Raw genomic sequence first — 17,141 nt, 5'->3', positions numbered from 1 at the left:
TCAAATCAATTGTGATTTTGAAAATAGAGGTATTCGATTTGATAATTTTTTAAAAGAGTTGTTGGAAAATGTGACAAAACACTCTTTTGGAAGGATTGTTGGTGTGGTGATATAGCTTTAAAAGATGCTCATCTTAACCTTTATACAATTCAGAAAAATAAAGATTTTTCTTTTGGTAGAGAGAGCCAATATTATGAATGGGAAGATTTTGTCTTTTTCTTAGGACTTGGCGAGGAAGCTTAGAGGTGGGAGGGAAACAAGTTAGTTTCGGGCATTATCAGGCATTATCGAATCAGATTGTTGTTTTCAGGTTTGAAGATGGTTGTGACAGGTGGATTTGGGGAGGTGACGGTGGAGATGTGTTTTTGGTGAAATCTTTAAGAGATGTGATGGCTATTAAGTCCAACAATGGGACTTGGGATTCTTTCAATTGGGTAGAATGGGTCCCTCTAAAAATCAATTGTTTTGTTTGGAGATTGATTAAAAACATAAGTCCTACTTTCTTGAGCTTATTTAGTTGTGTAATTAATGTCTCGTCTAGCTTATATCATTGTTGTAAAGAAACTGATGAGAGCATTGATCATGTTTTTTTTCTTTTGTTCTTCTTTCGTTGCAGTTATGTGGAGATGGCTGGTGAACTGGTATTCCCTTCTTATGAGGCTTCCTAATTCATGTGATGACTTATTGGATATGCTTAATTCTACTGTGCGGAGCAAAAAAATCAAGAAGTTGTATTTTTCTTTAGTATACACCACTCTCTTGATGATATGGAAGGCCATAAATGTGATTGTTTTCGGAAACGAAAGACAGACGATCATGATTACAGCTTATGCTATTAGTTTAAACACTTTCAATTGGATCAAACATAGGTCTAATTGTAGATTGATTGGCATGATTGGAACTCCTCCCCTGTTTTAGACTATTTCTTGTGATTTGGCTCGAGCTCCTTGCTTGTGTAGTTGTGTTGTTTGTTTGTTTGCTTTTCTGCTTTAATAATATGCTTGACTTCAAAAAAAAATTATTTCTTTTATCACTTGAAACCATAAACACAGTTATAAAAGATTAAATACTAGATAATTAAAACAACTTATATTTTATAACTGTAGAAACAAGAACCATATTGTATCATAGATTGTTTTGATTATTCGTGTGACTTTATACTAAGAATATATTGACATATATTCATAATTTAATATTATCTTTCATTTACTTAAATAACTACATATTTTTCAAGTTCACAAGATATTTTTATAATAATTCAACATTTTTGTCGATGAATCGATGCATTTTCAAGTACGATCATCATAACATTTAGAAGGAAAAAAGCATATCATTTTTCTTTTAGTTTCGGTTTTTCATACATGTATGGTTAAGGAATCTGAATATCGCTACTTTTTGTCACCTTCAAACACATCTCTTTTGTTGTCCTCTTATGGAAAAAAACAATGCCAATCATTCTTTCCTCTCATGAGGTCAAAATGTAAAACCACTACCAACAAACTGAAAAAGAAATTAACTTTTATATGGATACTTAAAATCAAAACATTGTAATTTTGTTCTAACGAAGACACCAACTGTATACAACATTTTGATTTTGATATTATGTTTTATTTTATCTTAATTAAGTCATTAAGTTTTAGTACATTTTTGTTGCAAATTTAACCAATCGACCAATTTACTTAAGATATTTCATGTTTCTCATTTGGTAACGAGGTAAAAACCTAATGTGGCTTCGCCAATCTGAGTTGGCAAACATTTTTGTTAAATTGAACCCTTACGTTGATCTATACTCACTTTCCTTTATTTCTTCTTTTTTCTTCTCTCAGTGCATCACAATTTTGTGCAATGACTTCCTAAGGCCGCTCAAGTGGTTCATCATCTATGAGTGATGTAAGCAAGGCATGGAAGGTTTCATTTAGGAGATGACAGTATGTACAACTTTTCTTTGTTTGCTTACACCATTTTCAGATGATGAACCACTTGAACGAGCTTGTGAATCTGTTGCAGAAAATTATGATTCTTTAGGAGAACATAAGAATAAATTAGCGAAAATATGTATAGATCTATATAAGGTTCAGTTTAACCAAAATATTTGCCAACTATGATATTATATTGTTGTTCGTATATTTGTTGAAGAATAATGTCATATCGTTGTATATACAAAATTCATATTAAAATAGTAACATAAAATAGTGTTCTTACGTTCTGTTCTCATTTAAATTTAACCCTCTATATATATATATATATATATATATATATATATATATATATATATATATATATATATATATATATATATATATATATATATATATATATATATATATATATATATATTAACGTCTTTTATGCAATTTTTCCTATAAAAATACCCAATAAACTAACTAGTTAAAGGCTATTTCTTTGGAACACGATATTACAAAGCTTAATATAAGAATTGTGGTAAGTTTGTGAGCATAAAATGTGAAACAAGAATCCCAGATCAAAACTTAGAAATGTGCGGGGCCACTCATAATAATAATAATAATAATAATAATAACTAGATGCGTTCCCCCGCGTTGCGGGGGTTGGAAGGTGTCATTTTTGTATACATGTATAGTAGATTGTCTTAATTGGTAGCCACAGTTAAGTATGTTGTTATTCTCTGCAATTCGCCCTTTTACAATTTTGATGCTTAAAATAATAAAAATAAAGGACATTGCCCTTTGCAGAAAAAAAAGGATCCAAATTACATAAAGCTAAACATTCAAATGAAAATACATTGCTCTATTTTAGCTTTCTTGTTACAGCAATGTGAAAAGCCAGATGTCAACACATCATTCGTCCATAGGTTCTGTGAATGTCTGAAAATTTATGGTTTGATTGTAAAAAAAGTATTAGTGGTTAAAAACTGCAAAACTACCCTTACTTTACCAAGGCCAAATATGGAGTGAATGTTTAACCAACATGAAAATAAATTTTGTTTTATGAAGGGCAAAATGGTCAAGAGACAACATTTGAAAAGGAAGCATTTAGTGGCCAAGAACATCAGCTGTGGTTTTGGATCTTTTATTTTGGATGAAAGGGGCATTTTGGTCAAAAATCCAGAGTGACGATATTACCCCTGACTGGAAGTGGGAAATTTATCGGGTTTCCTATATCATGCTCCAAAAGTTATATATATATATATATATATATATATATATATATATATATATATATATATATATATATATATATATATAAAGATTATAAATATGTTAACCAAGTTTTTTATAAAAATGTGAGGTTTTACCTTGTTAGTTGGAGCTGTAAGCTGTTTGAAGATAATCATGTAAAAGTGGAAGCTCTTGTTTAAATTTTCGTTCAAAGGAAGAAGGAGCACTATGAAAAACAGAAACATAAACACTAAACAACCAAAAAGAAAAAAAAAAAAAAAAAAAAAAAAGATACCTATAAGGGACAACATACCACCTCCAACATGAATAACCATCCTTTTCGCAGTTCTTGCGTTTGACCTAAATACAAATCTGAATGACATTAAATTTGTGGCTCACACACATACACACAACCAATAATCAATATTGGAGACAACAAACAAAAGAATTGAGGCTCAAATCAGCCCAATCAAAACTTACAGGTTCAACCTTCGGATACACATAAACAGATGAACTAAACAGGGCTTTGTGAAGATGAAAGCTCCAATATCTACTCAAACCCAACCGAAAAACAAAGAAATTCATCCAAAGGAATTTAAAGAACCCTACTTATTAAAGGAAGCAAATTATGTAGACATTTTTCAATAGATATCAAATTAATAGGATAACTCCTTATGTGGAATTTGACTAAAATAGTATGTTGGCAACATGAATTGTTTTAAAGGTACCTCTATGATATTTTGTGGCATGCTATGATGAGCATAAATGGATATCATTCTTGAAAACAACCTTTTTGAGATTGATCTTTCATGTGTATGGAAAATCATGTTCCAAAATGACTCGGCTTCATCTACTCTTTGCTCCATATCAAATGCGTGTAGGAGGGTGTCAAATGTTCCCATTGTCATTCCTTGACCTTTCCTACACATCCATTTTGCCACCTGTAAAATCAATGGAATATGTCAACAGGAATTATATCTTTTGGTCCCTGTGGTATATCGTCTTTTTTCCTCTTGGTTCCTATTTCAATGTGATCATATAGTTAATGAAGATTCGTTTTTGAAATATATCCAAGAAAATCTATATAGCACACTACAGGGACCAAAAGTGTAAATTAGGATATTAATACTTGAATGGCACGGTTCCATTGTTTCCGACATTTTAGGATATTAAGAGCTTTGGCTGCTGCTATGACTGGGAATTTTGACTCCTAAGCCGTCCATTAATCAAGTGCTCCATAAACAGCTTCTTTCTCATTTGGCAACCCACAAACTTGTAAATTCACAAATCAAGTAACCTTAAAACTGAATTTACTATAATCCCAAAAATAAAATTATAGTATCCTTTTAAATATCAGAAAATGGCCTAATAGCATTTTTGGTCCCTGTAGTTTTTAATTTCAATAATTACATTTTTGGTCCATACAGTGTATAATTTGCACTTAACTATAGTTTTTGGTTTGGGGTAAATACAGTGAATAAACCTAATCATCTTGATTAAGAAAAAAAATGAAAGTTTTAGACCCATGTTAAATTTAAATTGAATTTTTTTTCCAAAATTTTAAATCTTGTTATTGATTTATAAAAATCTTGCGTCGTTAATTATTTTTCGTACCCAACGTATCTTTCCTCTTTGTTTCAATAGTTCTTAATACAATCATCCTTAGTTTATCATTTCATGCTAAAGAGATGGGAAAGAGAACTTACTTAAAGATAGGCTATATCTAGGAAATAACTACTTGACCCAAGTCTTCAATTGGGTAGCCTCTGTATCTTAACATCCCTTTATTAGATAAATAAACTGATGTAAGGAGAAAATAAATAAAACCACTTATATCATTATACTAACCATTTATAGCTTCACCATTTCCTTATGTCATTGCAAGGAATTCTCTCTGTCTCTCCCATAACATGTTAGAGGACCTACAGAGACATAGCACAAAACATAACTCACTGTATCATACTCATACATAAGTAAGTCAATCATTACAATGTGTAAACATTTTAAATCACAATGATGTAATAAATAAGAGTTGGGAAGCATACTGCGAATTTCAGGGGGTGACATAAGAGGGTATGAAAGAATAACTGAGCAACATTGACTGTATAATGGCGATTAACAGTAGATTGAGTAACATTTCTTTCAACAATCCAAAAAAATGTCTTTGATTGAGAACCCAGTGACAGATTCTTCAACAAATTGGCAGCTTCTGTACAAAAATAGGTTAAGGAGATAGAGTTTAGTGTTCCTTTCACAGAAATTCAGCTTTTAAACTAATCCATCACAAATATGCGTTATAAAACAAAGAAAAAATGAAAAGGGAAGATCAACAATAACAGGATTTTTATCAAACAGTTGGTGGGCACAGGGCATTGCAGTGTTACCTACCAGATGGAGAAACGGTGATATAGAGAGAAAACGAAAACTCAAGTAGGAACATACAATCTACAAACTCAGTCAATTCGGTGTGAATAAGAAACAAACGATCTTAGAAATGTCAAACCAAACACAAATTACATAGCGATGGCAGACGGATTCCATGTGGAAAACAGCTGCAGATGTTGAAGGCATGAACCGGGACTTTCAGCGTCGACGACCCATTCTTGGTCGATGGTTATTTTAGGCATACATTACCACCGCCGCCACATATTGAATCTTTATAATCGACTTGACAACGGTCAAGTTCCGTTGCTGGTTGGGGGCTTCCTCCTTCCGTGTGATGAGGTGGTCTCCGCCTAGGGCGGCGCCGACGACCACTGTCACAGACGGTCGGTCCATGGCGGGTAAATGGAAGATGATGAGAAGTAGAATAGGGGGAGGAAATCATCGGTGACAGTTTTTCAGCAAGGGCAGCAGAAAGTTGGAAGCGGGCGAAGAGTTTTCAACAGACTCAGTGGAGGTGGGTGGGAAAAATCAAAATCGCCTCTATATAAAACACGTCTGATGGCTGTTCGTCGGGTTCTTCTGCAGTGGTGGACATCGATACCGAAGAGGAGATATCGACGAAGTTTTGGGGAAGAGAAGCAGTAGCAGACGAATAGGAAGATGAGAGACAGAGAATAAGTCGGTGAAAAGGTAAGATGAAGCGGTGAATGGGGACGTGGCAGAAAACAGTGAAAGGGATTCGATGACGATGCGAATAAGGATGTAGAGTAGGACACATAGCAAGGCACTAACTTGATCATGTGTCCGCCCTGGTGTACACATCGACCCAACGACTCAGTCCCATCCATAATCAGAGGACCAAAACTACAATCTCATCCATAATCAGAGGACTAAAACTGTCAAATCCTTAGCAGTTTACTGTAGCTAAGGATTGATAATTTTAATATATATATATAATTGTTATTGGTTCTAGCTTTTTAACATGTGTCTTCATGGATAAGCCTTGAATGGCCTATATTTGTTTAGTTTAATGATTATGATGTTTGGTGGAAATGATATTGACGTATTTGTTGTTATTCGCGCCTTTGGAATTTACCCCACAATTATTAAAAAATTTCCCCATTTTTCCTCATTTATGATCTTTTTGCCCCTTCGCTAGAGTGGTTGGTTGGCATTTGGTGGTTGAAAGATGTCAATCTCTAAATTATTTTATGAAAAAACTATTTTCCCTAAATAAACTAGACGAAATGAAACCAGATGAAATTCTATCATAGTATCATATTTCTATATTATTATTATTATTATTATATTGTTTTCATTATCAAAGGCGTATTCGAGTTTACGAGACATAAGAAACTGTAAAACGGAGAATCATGTATCATCAAGCCATTGATGTGATGTGTGAGGGGATAAGTAGTTAAAGCAGACGCAAGAGAGGAAACAAAAGCAAAGGGAAACTCAGGGTACAAGTCTCCAACACTTTTACATCATTAGAGAACAACACATGTGATAGGTGCATTTTATGCATCTATTTTACGTGTTTATTTCCTTCCTTTCATAGCATTGTACTTCATAATTCTTGCATTTAGTTAATTATTTGGGCAACTGCATATTTCATTAAGAATGTCTAGTACTTCGTTATTTTTGATTTATTTTGCAGGCATTATGGTGCATGGAGCTTGGAGCATGGAGTTTGGAGCTTTGGAGCATGAAGATAAAATGAACCGGTTATTCCATGGTAGAAAACATGAAGACATAACCCGAGTCATTGTTGCATTGTCCTCATAGCAAAGGACTACGTTTTAAATGCGGTTCTTGTCACACTAACATGGGTCGTGTTTGTCTTTTATCATCTTATATTTGAGCAACATGATTCGTGGTGAAGCTAGACTGAATATGGAGCCAACAATGAAGACTTATTTTGATTTTTAGCAAAAAGCATAGGCCATGCCAAAAACACATGGTCAAGACAAATGACCATGTCAAAAACACATGGGCAAAAGGCACGGCCATGCTAAAAACGCATGGCCTTATGACATGCACGTGAACATTAATTAAAAAAGGAGAATATGTCATTTTTGGGAGAGACGGTTTCTGAAGCAACTAGGGGCGATCCTGGGCGATTCTAGGAGAATTTTTGGAGCTTTTGAGAAGACCTAATCATTGCAAACACTTTTGATTTCATTTTTGTAAGCATTAAACATTCCAATTACATCTTTATTCTTGTTTGATTTGTTCTTAGCCATGTGTGGTTCTAGTTCTTGTTCAAAACATGTTGATTGCTTGACTTGAAGCATGTGATTAGATGTTTGACTTGTGATTCTATTCTAGTGATTATGTTCTTGTTTAAAGTAGAATCCTTAAATTTGATTTGTGTTTGATTGGCCACTTTCATGAATTGAATTTTTGTGTAGTAAATTAACTTTTAGGGCACCTAATCGTTCTATACAGTTAATGATTGCTAACAAACAATAGGTTTTCTTATTGTAGAACATTTATCACATGTTTTCACACTTCCGAGCGTATGAGAAGAAATGAACATTGTTGAGAAGCTTGTACAAAACTTAATTCAGTTTTTCAATACAATCTAAGAGCGTGTTTAGGTTTAATTAGTAAAGCTAGGTCTAGTCAAAGAGCGTGTTTTGGTTAGATAATTCATTAATTTGGAAAGCGAGAGGTATTAGAGCGTGTTAATACCTTTCAGTACCAACTTAGAATAGTAATCACAAATTACATCAAGTCACAATCAGGTTAAATGACAACATTGAGAACTAGAACTGGAAGCACTTTTACAACTTGTTTACAAATCTATTTCATTTTCTGCATGTTCCAAAGTTGATTGTTATTTTCATTATTTGAATTTTGCAAACAAAATCCCCCTTTGTGACCAAAGTACCTTGCGCAAATAGGTATAGACTTTTGTCTTGTGTCTCTATGGTTCGACCCTGTTTGCCTTGTACTACTTTTTAGTGCATTAAAACAGTGTATTTGGAGTCTATTATACCCCTTTATTTATTGGGTTTGACACGCCTAACAACATGTTTCAAGATCCTTGACGAAAATCAAAAAGGACGACATACACATTGTTATCAACACAAAATCGAAGTACAAAAATTAATTTGTTTACCATGTTATTGGAAATATATATTTCTTTTAAAAAATGAACCATTATTAGAACAAGGAAAAATATAGTTACAAGTATAACTAACGGGAAGTAATGCACTATTACCAACCATTATATATTTTGATTTTACAAGATGTAAGGGAGAAGATGATTCCTTGGTTGAAAGTCATATGCGAACTTTCTTTGGAATACATGTAATATTTGGGGTCTTGTGATTGTTGAATTGACATGGCTAGAAAGATGGAAGCGAGATCAGTAAATTGTTCATTTTGAGGTGTTACATGACCACCAAAGTCAATATTAGGAGGCTCGGATGTACCTACTTTGTAGGACAGAGGCTAAAATGGAGTTATGGATTCATCAGAGTGGGTTGTGGGCTATTGTTGGGACTAAATGCGTCGACATGTAGTTGTTGATGGGCAGGAAACCACTACCAACGGGCTACTGTAAAGGCTAAAGGCATCAATGGCTTGCGGTTGGGCTTGAAGACAACCAAGAGAGCTGATGTGGCAGTCCGAAGGCAACTGAGGCTACTAAAACGATAAGTGGTTGTCAGATGCAGAGAGGGGCCGAGAAGACCATGTTAATGTTGAGATCGACCAAGATTATGGGGCGATTGCGAAAAATTCTTAATAAGAATGAGGATTGTCATGGTTGTGATGATCCAAGTTATAATTACCTACAACGAGGTTAATAGGAGTAGAAATAATAAAACTAACCCCACCCCCTTGGGGACAGGGACGAAGCTTATATAAGGCTAGGAGGGGTTGTGTTGTGGCCCCCCTGTTTTTGTTTTTCATAACTAGCTCTTAACTATTAAATTTTTTACATATTATGCCTAAAACTATAAAATTTGACTTTGACCCTCCTGTTCTTCAATTTATATATATATATATATATATATATATATATATATATATATATATATATATATATATATATATATATATATATATATATATATATATATATATATATTCTATTTTCAGTCCCCCCAAATCAACACTTCAAGCTCCGTCATTGTTTGGGGAGCACTTATATGATTATTTTACGTTTTATCTGACATGTTTCTCAACCTCTTACATAGCATAGTATTTGAATAAAATGGATGGGAGGACGTCAATGAAGAATCATTAGTCATGTCAATAGTTTCTTTATGAAATTTGTATTGAAGTAACATGTTTTTCGCCTCTAGAAACAAGGGAAACGAAATTATGTTTGTAATAACATCTATAAAGTTATGGTAAGATATATGCAATTATCTTGAAATTTGCATGACAGCCTCAATTTTAGTTATCGAAGAATGAATTGGCAAGATATTTGAGTGAATAACATAACTTATTACTGGAATTAGAACCTTACTTTATGTCACGGAATTAATTTTGTAGTTGAAGCATGCAAGACAAATTGTCGTTAGGGAGAACTCATGTAGTTTGTCCCACAAGTCTTTAACGATGAAATTATCACTCGATATGATTTGTAGTAGATTTGCATCACACATAGAGTATAATCACGATTCTATACAGGAGTCAACAACTTTCCAGTCTTCATCGGTTCATTCTTATCACCTTTGGGTTTAGAAGTGTAAGTAGACATTAATATGTTTGTGAACTGTAACACATTTGCGCATGTCCAAAAAAGATCGATGCCACAATTTGTATTTGGATATGTTAATGGTTAGTAGACAACATGGTAGGGCATTGGAGGCGACACTTGACGACATGGAAAGGGGTCGAAAAAACAAAAAATAAAATAACAAGATAAAAATAGAAAACTCACATGTGGCGAAGAGATTGTTGCAAATGGTCACCTACAACCGATTGTCGGTGTGAGATACAAGAGTCCAAAGAAAGAGATCCAAGGTGGAGGGCAACAGGGGCAATGACTCAATGAGGAGGGGTGGTTGATTGGTCGTGTAATTGGATAAATGTGCGGCGATTGCTCGACGATTGTTGAAATCACCGATGAAAGCCAATTGTACAACAGTTGTAGAGATTGAAGTGACAGGCGGCGGCGACGACGAGTAGTGTGACAGTGAGGCTGATAAGGAGGCAACAAATAAGATGATGATTCAATCAGCGCGACTCGATACAATGTTTGATAATTTAGAAAACTTGTTATGGTTGGTATTTCATTAGCGTTGTATAAATATATATACACGTGTTACATAAATGAATCTATACTACGCAACATGAGCAAATAAATAAACAACATTTAACAAAATGGAATGAGAGATTATAATTGTTGCCTTATATGCAAGGAAGTGTGAGGAGATTTGAAGTGGACGGTTGTATCGACTTTTGCTACACTAACAATTTGCCTAAGACGAGTTCATTGATATTTGTGAAACTAGGTGTACAGCAATTTGAGTCTAAGTTTTCTTTACTCGTACATATTCATGTTATATGTTTGTGTCAAGCATCTCAAAGGATATTGTAAAGAATTTTGTTTGTATCCTAGAATTTTTAACATATATGTGTGGATAATTGTATCGTTTATGTGTATCCTTTTGTTAAAGCCTTTGTTTCCAATACTTATTTGACCTTCATATTTAATTTTAGAATCATCTCATAAGATAGTACTAGTAACATGATAGAGGATTTATTACTTATTGATTCGGTGTAAGATGTGACTCACCTGAGGGGCCATGTGTGCCTACAGTTTACAATTTACAAAGGAAAGGTGCCAACGGCACATTATCCGCTACTATTTTCGGAATATTGTTGTCTCCACGTGGCGAACTTTATTTGGATACTATCTCCCAAAAAATCTTCAAAATAGAAGGCAGGATTATATCCTTTGTCCTATACATACACATTTTTTGTGGCTTGTAAAAAACTAAAAGTTTACTTTTATTTTTAGTATTTTTCTTTTTTAAATTTTAGTTAGATTTCTCTCATCTTAAATAAAGGTTAGGCTAAAGCGTATGGTAATATTTTTGTCTACTACAATCGCAACATAAACATTCGAGTAAATTACAGTTTTTGTCCACGTGGTTTGGTCAGATTCGCATTTTTAGTCCAACTTTTAAAAATTTGAAAAGATACATCACCGCAGTTTCAAGAAATTGCATTGCACAAAGACAATTTTACCTTTACTTTTATATTTTTGTCTTTATATATATATATATATATATATATATATATATATATATATATATATATATATATATATATATATATATATATATATATATATATATATATATATAATTGTTTAATTTTTTATATTTTGCCGCTTATATTTTATTTTTTTTATTCATATTTTTTACGGTTTTTTTTTTTGAAATTTTGTTCGAATATATTTTTAATGTTTTTTATATTTTGTTCATTTACATTTTTTGACGTTTTTTAATACTTTCTAGTGTTTTTTTTGGAAGTTTTGTTCGAATATATTTTTAAATCTTTTTTGACCTTTTGTTTTTTTTATATTTTTGTAAAGTGTAACATCCGAATTCTAAGGTATTAAAAATATTAATTTCAATTGCAATTGGAAGAGGCTCACGACGTGAGCCATAGTGGTCACGTCGTGAGTATGACCATTGACTATTTGACCCGTGTTCTTAGACCTCACGACGAGAGATATAAGATCTCACGATGTGAGTCATGCCTGGTGGTCCTAAACCCTAAAAATCGGGTATAAAACGGAATGAGGAGGCTAGGGTCATGCATCCTTAACCTCTTTCACTCCCAAGTCACTAAAAACCCCTAGATTTGGCTTTCTTAAGCCCTTGAGCCATTGTTGGTGGTATTGGTGTGTTCTAGTGGTGGATTTCCTTGGAGAAGAAGAAGAAAAAGCACGTGTGGAGGTTCCTTTGGACGAGATAAGCTCATCCTAGTGTCATTTCTAAGCTCATAAGTCTCTGTAAGTCTCAAAGATTCCACTTTTCTCTTTTAATCTTGCTAGATCTAGGTTATGGTTACCTTCTTTGCATGGGATCTTGAGTTATCATGCTTGAGGTTCATAAATTTAGCAACTTTATGGACCATTAAGTCATTTGCCATGGCAGAACCTTTGGATCTAGATTTTGGTGCAAGTTTTGGACTCCAAGTTTGAATCTTGATGCTTATACCCATCTTTTGACCTAACTAATGTTTAAGCCATGTATGGGTCATGCATGATTGAAAAGATATGTTTTTTATGATCCTTTAGGCTAGATATGGTATCCTAGAAAGTCCCAATGCGCATCAAAAAGGATTAAGAGCTTAATACTCACAGAACAGTTCTCACGACGTGAGATGTATGGTCTCACGATGTGAGCACGACTTCTCCCCGATCTGAAACCCTGAAATGAGTAAAATGAGTCAACTCGTTGTGTCGACCCAGAACGAGTTGACTCTTACGACGTGAGCCAGGGAAGGTCATGACGTGAGGATGGAATAATGAGGAAAGTTGACCATTGACTTTGACCGTTGTGTAACACCGGATTCCTGGTATGTATTTTATTTAAGAATTTTATGTATTTTCTTTGGGACTCGACGAGTTGATGGCCTAACTCGTCGAGTAGAGACAGGATCCGTGGGAAGTTTAAGTGACCTACACGATGAGTCGGGGACTGACTCGGTGAGTAGGTGCTGTTTGGACAAAACCTTAAATCTGAGGGATTGCACCTTATTTAAACGTCTTTATAGCCCCAAACCAACCCCCATCACCCCCAGAACGTTCCTTCCAAAACCCTAGTCTCCCCATAAGTGTTATTGAGTGTTTCTCACCTTTGCGAAGGATTTTCGGTGCATCTAGAAGCTAGAAGAAGAAGAGAGAAGTTGAAGATTCAAAGGGGGCAAAGTAGATCCAGAAGCCATCTTCCTTTTTGCACCTTTTCTGGTAATCAAGTTCGCAACTTGACCCTTTTATGTGTTAGATCTTAAAAGTCCCCAAATTGATGGTTTTGAGCTCAAAAACCATGAATCCTTAGGGATGAAGCAGCTTTATCGATTCATATCTCAGATCTAGGTCTTAGAATCGAATGCATGACATAAAGATGCAAGCTTTATGGCCATGATAGGCCATGCACCCCTTTAGACTCCATTTTCGTGTGGCATCCCCTAATTTCTCGGCCAGAAAAGACCGATTTAATTTATGTTTTTTAAAATAAAATCAGAGAAATCTTTTAAAAGATGTTGCGAAATTGGTCCCCAAAACAAAACATGATAAAAGTTTATCAAAACCTTTCTTTAAGAAATGTATAGTTTCATTTCATATCAAAACCTCGGGATGTCATGTTCAGATACAGATCAAAAGCATAAACAAGACATTATAAGCCTTACAACAGTTATTTACAGCTACTGTCATATATTCAAAAAATCATTCATCATCATCATCATCCGACTATGCTCGGGGTCTACTACCTGTAATATAAAAAGCTGAGCGGGTCAGGCTTGGAAGCCTGGTGAGTATATAGGGTTTTCAACCCACAATAAATAGATTTATTATGCTTAAACATCAACAATCAACCAAATTACCCCAACCCCATTATCTTATTTATTTCTTAAGGGTTTACCCTAAGAATCAACTATCACTCCTTCCTAAGGATTCATCCTAAGGAATAGGCACGAAGTCACATCGTCGCTAGGGTTTATACAACATGCACTAAGTCCATAGCTGCCAAGGTTTATCCAACATATGCTAAGTCCATAGCTCTTATTTATCGACAATATTATTCACAGGAATCCCCCATGCAATACATGTCAATGGGTTTTTAGAGTACACCAAATGAACATATAGTTCACACACCTACAGGTTGCAGGCCTGCTAGTGTTCCACAGATCGTCTAGAGTAGTCCATGGTTGTCATCCATACTCTGCTGAATGACGGGGGCCAATGTTTGGGTAAGGGCTTTTCTCATATTTCACCACTCACCTTCAACGTTTGGGTAAGGGCTTTTCTCATATTTCACCACTCACCCTCAACTCATGATCTAATTTCACCACTCACTCTCAACTCATGATCTATATCACTGATCATCTCATCTATCCAACTCACCTTTCATCACACACCCACTATTTCATTTACCCATGTTTTACCCAACATTTTTGTAGATAAAATACATATACAGTTTAAATTATTTAAAAACATGTATAAATCATTCCTTCAACATCCATCTCAAATAGACAAAGAATATATATTCACGCAACACATATTTTATATAAAATACTTCATATCTATGTATAAGGTGAAAGTAACTACACACTCACTTGATTTAATGAAAATCGGGCAGCAATTCGTTTCCTAAAACGACCGTTTCTAATAAAATTGGGAGTTTTATTGAGAAACTGGGCTCTGCGAGGATCGGGCTTCGAAACCGAAAAGATAATTTTTTCGGGCTTCTCGGGCACTTCATGGTGTATTCCGGGGGTTATAATCGATACCAGGGCTTTGGGGGAAGTTGGAATGGAAGAAATATGAGTTTAGGGGTGTAAAATGGCAATTTTCCAAATTATCCCTGGGAGGTCTCGCACCCTTCTATTTATAGGGGCGAGGCTTCTGATCAAACGGCTGGAAAGAAGCCACGCGGCAGCAGATCCGAAGGGTCGCAGGTGGCTCGCACGTGGGTTACGCATATGAGGGTCTCGCTGACAGCTTCCAAGTGGACCGAGGTCTAGGGTCCGAGATAGGGGGTTCGTGACTCACCTGCGAGGCTCGGACACGTGATAAAGGGCACGCTTCGGATTCTTAATGGATCGGACTTCGGATGCGAGGGTAGGCGACACGTCTCACCAGCTGGCTTCGGTGACTCACCAATTTCAGACACGTGGCGCGTTTTGAGTGAGGGTGACGTGGCCGAAGCCACCTATGCAAAATTTCTCGATTTTCGCGCCAAAACTTCTAAATTCCATAACTTTCACATATGAGCTCCGTTTTTGACGTCCTTTATATGCACGCGTAGGTAAAATTACGCTCTACAACTTTCGTTTAGACTTTGTCGGCTAATTTTGACTTTAATTTTTATATTATTATTTTTAGCAGACCGGGACAAGAAATCCATTAAAATTTCATAACTTCTTCACCCGACGTCCGTTTTCGTCTGTCTTTTTACCGTTGTGCTACTATTGACGAGACCTTTGATTCTCGTTTAGGTTGTGTCGGCTAAAAATCACTTGATCTAAAATTTGAGTTTTTAGTTGTCTACTGCTAAGCTAAAACTTAGAAAAATCATAACTTCCTCATACGAAGTCAGATTTGGGCGTTCTTTTTATACATACTCTCGGTTTAACGAACACTACGACTTTTGTTTAGATCACTAAGGCTAAAAAGTAGTTTATCAAAAACTCACGTTTTACGACATTCGGCATCGTGCGGGTTTTGTCGTCAAACTTCGACGGGTCATAACTTCTTCGTTATAACTCGGATTTTGGTATTCTTTATATATCTGTAATCCTTGTCACAACCACCACAAGTTTCTTAATAGATATCGACTTTATCTAATATTTATTTTTGACGCTCATGTTTAGTCTTAATTAATTAAATCCTAATAATTAAGCATAAATCACATATAACACATAATATTCACATAATTCCTTTTCATTTATTCAAAATGAGTCACAAAGGTTAACCTAGACTATCATGTCAATATTAATGCATAGCCTAGAAACACGGGCGTTACATTTTGGGTCCATTAAGCTTATACTCCCATGCATGCACATAAAGTTCGTAACTTTACGTGCTAAATCGATCTTAAAAAGCCCAGATCTATCTTTTGGATGAGTGTTGTACATTAGAAATTGAGAAAATAAGACTTGGACAACATCGACTCGATGAGTGTTGTTGGAACTCGGCGAGTCCGAGGCTTGAGTCCTCATTATGTTATGGTTCCAAAGGAACCCAGTTGAGTGCTAGAAGAAGATTAGAAAAGTCCCAAGGAGTTTTGTGACACTTTGAGAAGAGTCATGATCTGGAAATCATAGGACTCAGCGAGTGTATGAACAAACTCGGCGAGTGTATGAACAGACTCGGCGAGTCCAAGGCGATCTCCCAACTTTTGAAAATAAACTCGACGAGTTGTTCATACAACTCGGCGAGTCACAGATTGGACTTGTTTATAGGATGAAGGTGAACTCGACGAGTTGTTCATACAACTCGGAGAGTCGGATGAAGGTTCATTCGATGGTATTATAGAAGGAGAAATCGTCGAGTCTTTGCTAAACTCGACGAGTAGAGTTGGGAAGGGTCAAAAGAAAGGAAAGGGACTCGACGAGTTGGCGGCCCAATTCGGCGAGTTAGGTCAACTGGTAGTTGACTTCGACCAAGGCTTTGACTTTGACCAGGGGTAAATTAGTCCCTTTACCCAAAGATTAGTTAGTAGTGTTTGACTAAGTGCCTGTTTGGGAATTATAGTCAGGGAGTTACCGGAGTAGCAGTCAGACGTTTCCCGATCAGCATTTCAGCAGTCAGTATTACGAGGTGAGTTACCTTCCAGTAGCGGTGGGTCTACGGCCACAATGCCGGCCCACCAATAGGATTTGTATGTTAGATGATTGTCTTTATGATATTCATCT

At 35.3% G+C, this 17,141-nt stretch overlaps 1 long non-coding RNA gene across 14 annotated transcripts; it reads right to left on the bottom strand.

The window, feature by feature from the left end:
* Positions 1-2,512: 2,512 nt before the first annotated feature.
* Positions 2,513-6,385, bottom strand: LOC111888990 (uncharacterized). 14 transcript variants are annotated; one of them, XR_006186415.2, is made up of 8 exons: positions 5,183-6,370; positions 4,986-5,059; positions 4,844-4,903; positions 3,866-4,078; positions 3,618-3,687; positions 3,433-3,497; positions 3,275-3,363; positions 2,513-2,843 (listed from the first exon to the last, which is right to left on the bottom strand). It is a non-coding gene; the product is annotated as an uncharacterized LOC111888990 (long non-coding RNA). The 14 variants fall into 14 exon arrangements; XR_006186417.2 differs by having other exon boundaries at positions 3,866-5,059; positions 5,183-5,346; positions 5,522-6,385; XR_006186418.2 differs by having other exon boundaries at positions 3,866-5,059; positions 5,183-5,343; positions 5,522-6,385.
* Between the last annotated feature and the right edge of the window lie 10,756 nt (positions 6,386-17,141).

The sequence above is a fragment of the Lactuca sativa genome, chromosome 8 (genome assembly GCF_002870075.4).
Source record: "Lactuca sativa cultivar Salinas chromosome 8, Lsat_Salinas_v11, whole genome shotgun sequence".
Taxonomy (NCBI): Eukaryota; Viridiplantae; Streptophyta; class Magnoliopsida; order Asterales; family Asteraceae; genus Lactuca; species Lactuca sativa.
This window is presented reverse-complemented; position numbering and strand designations above follow the sequence as displayed.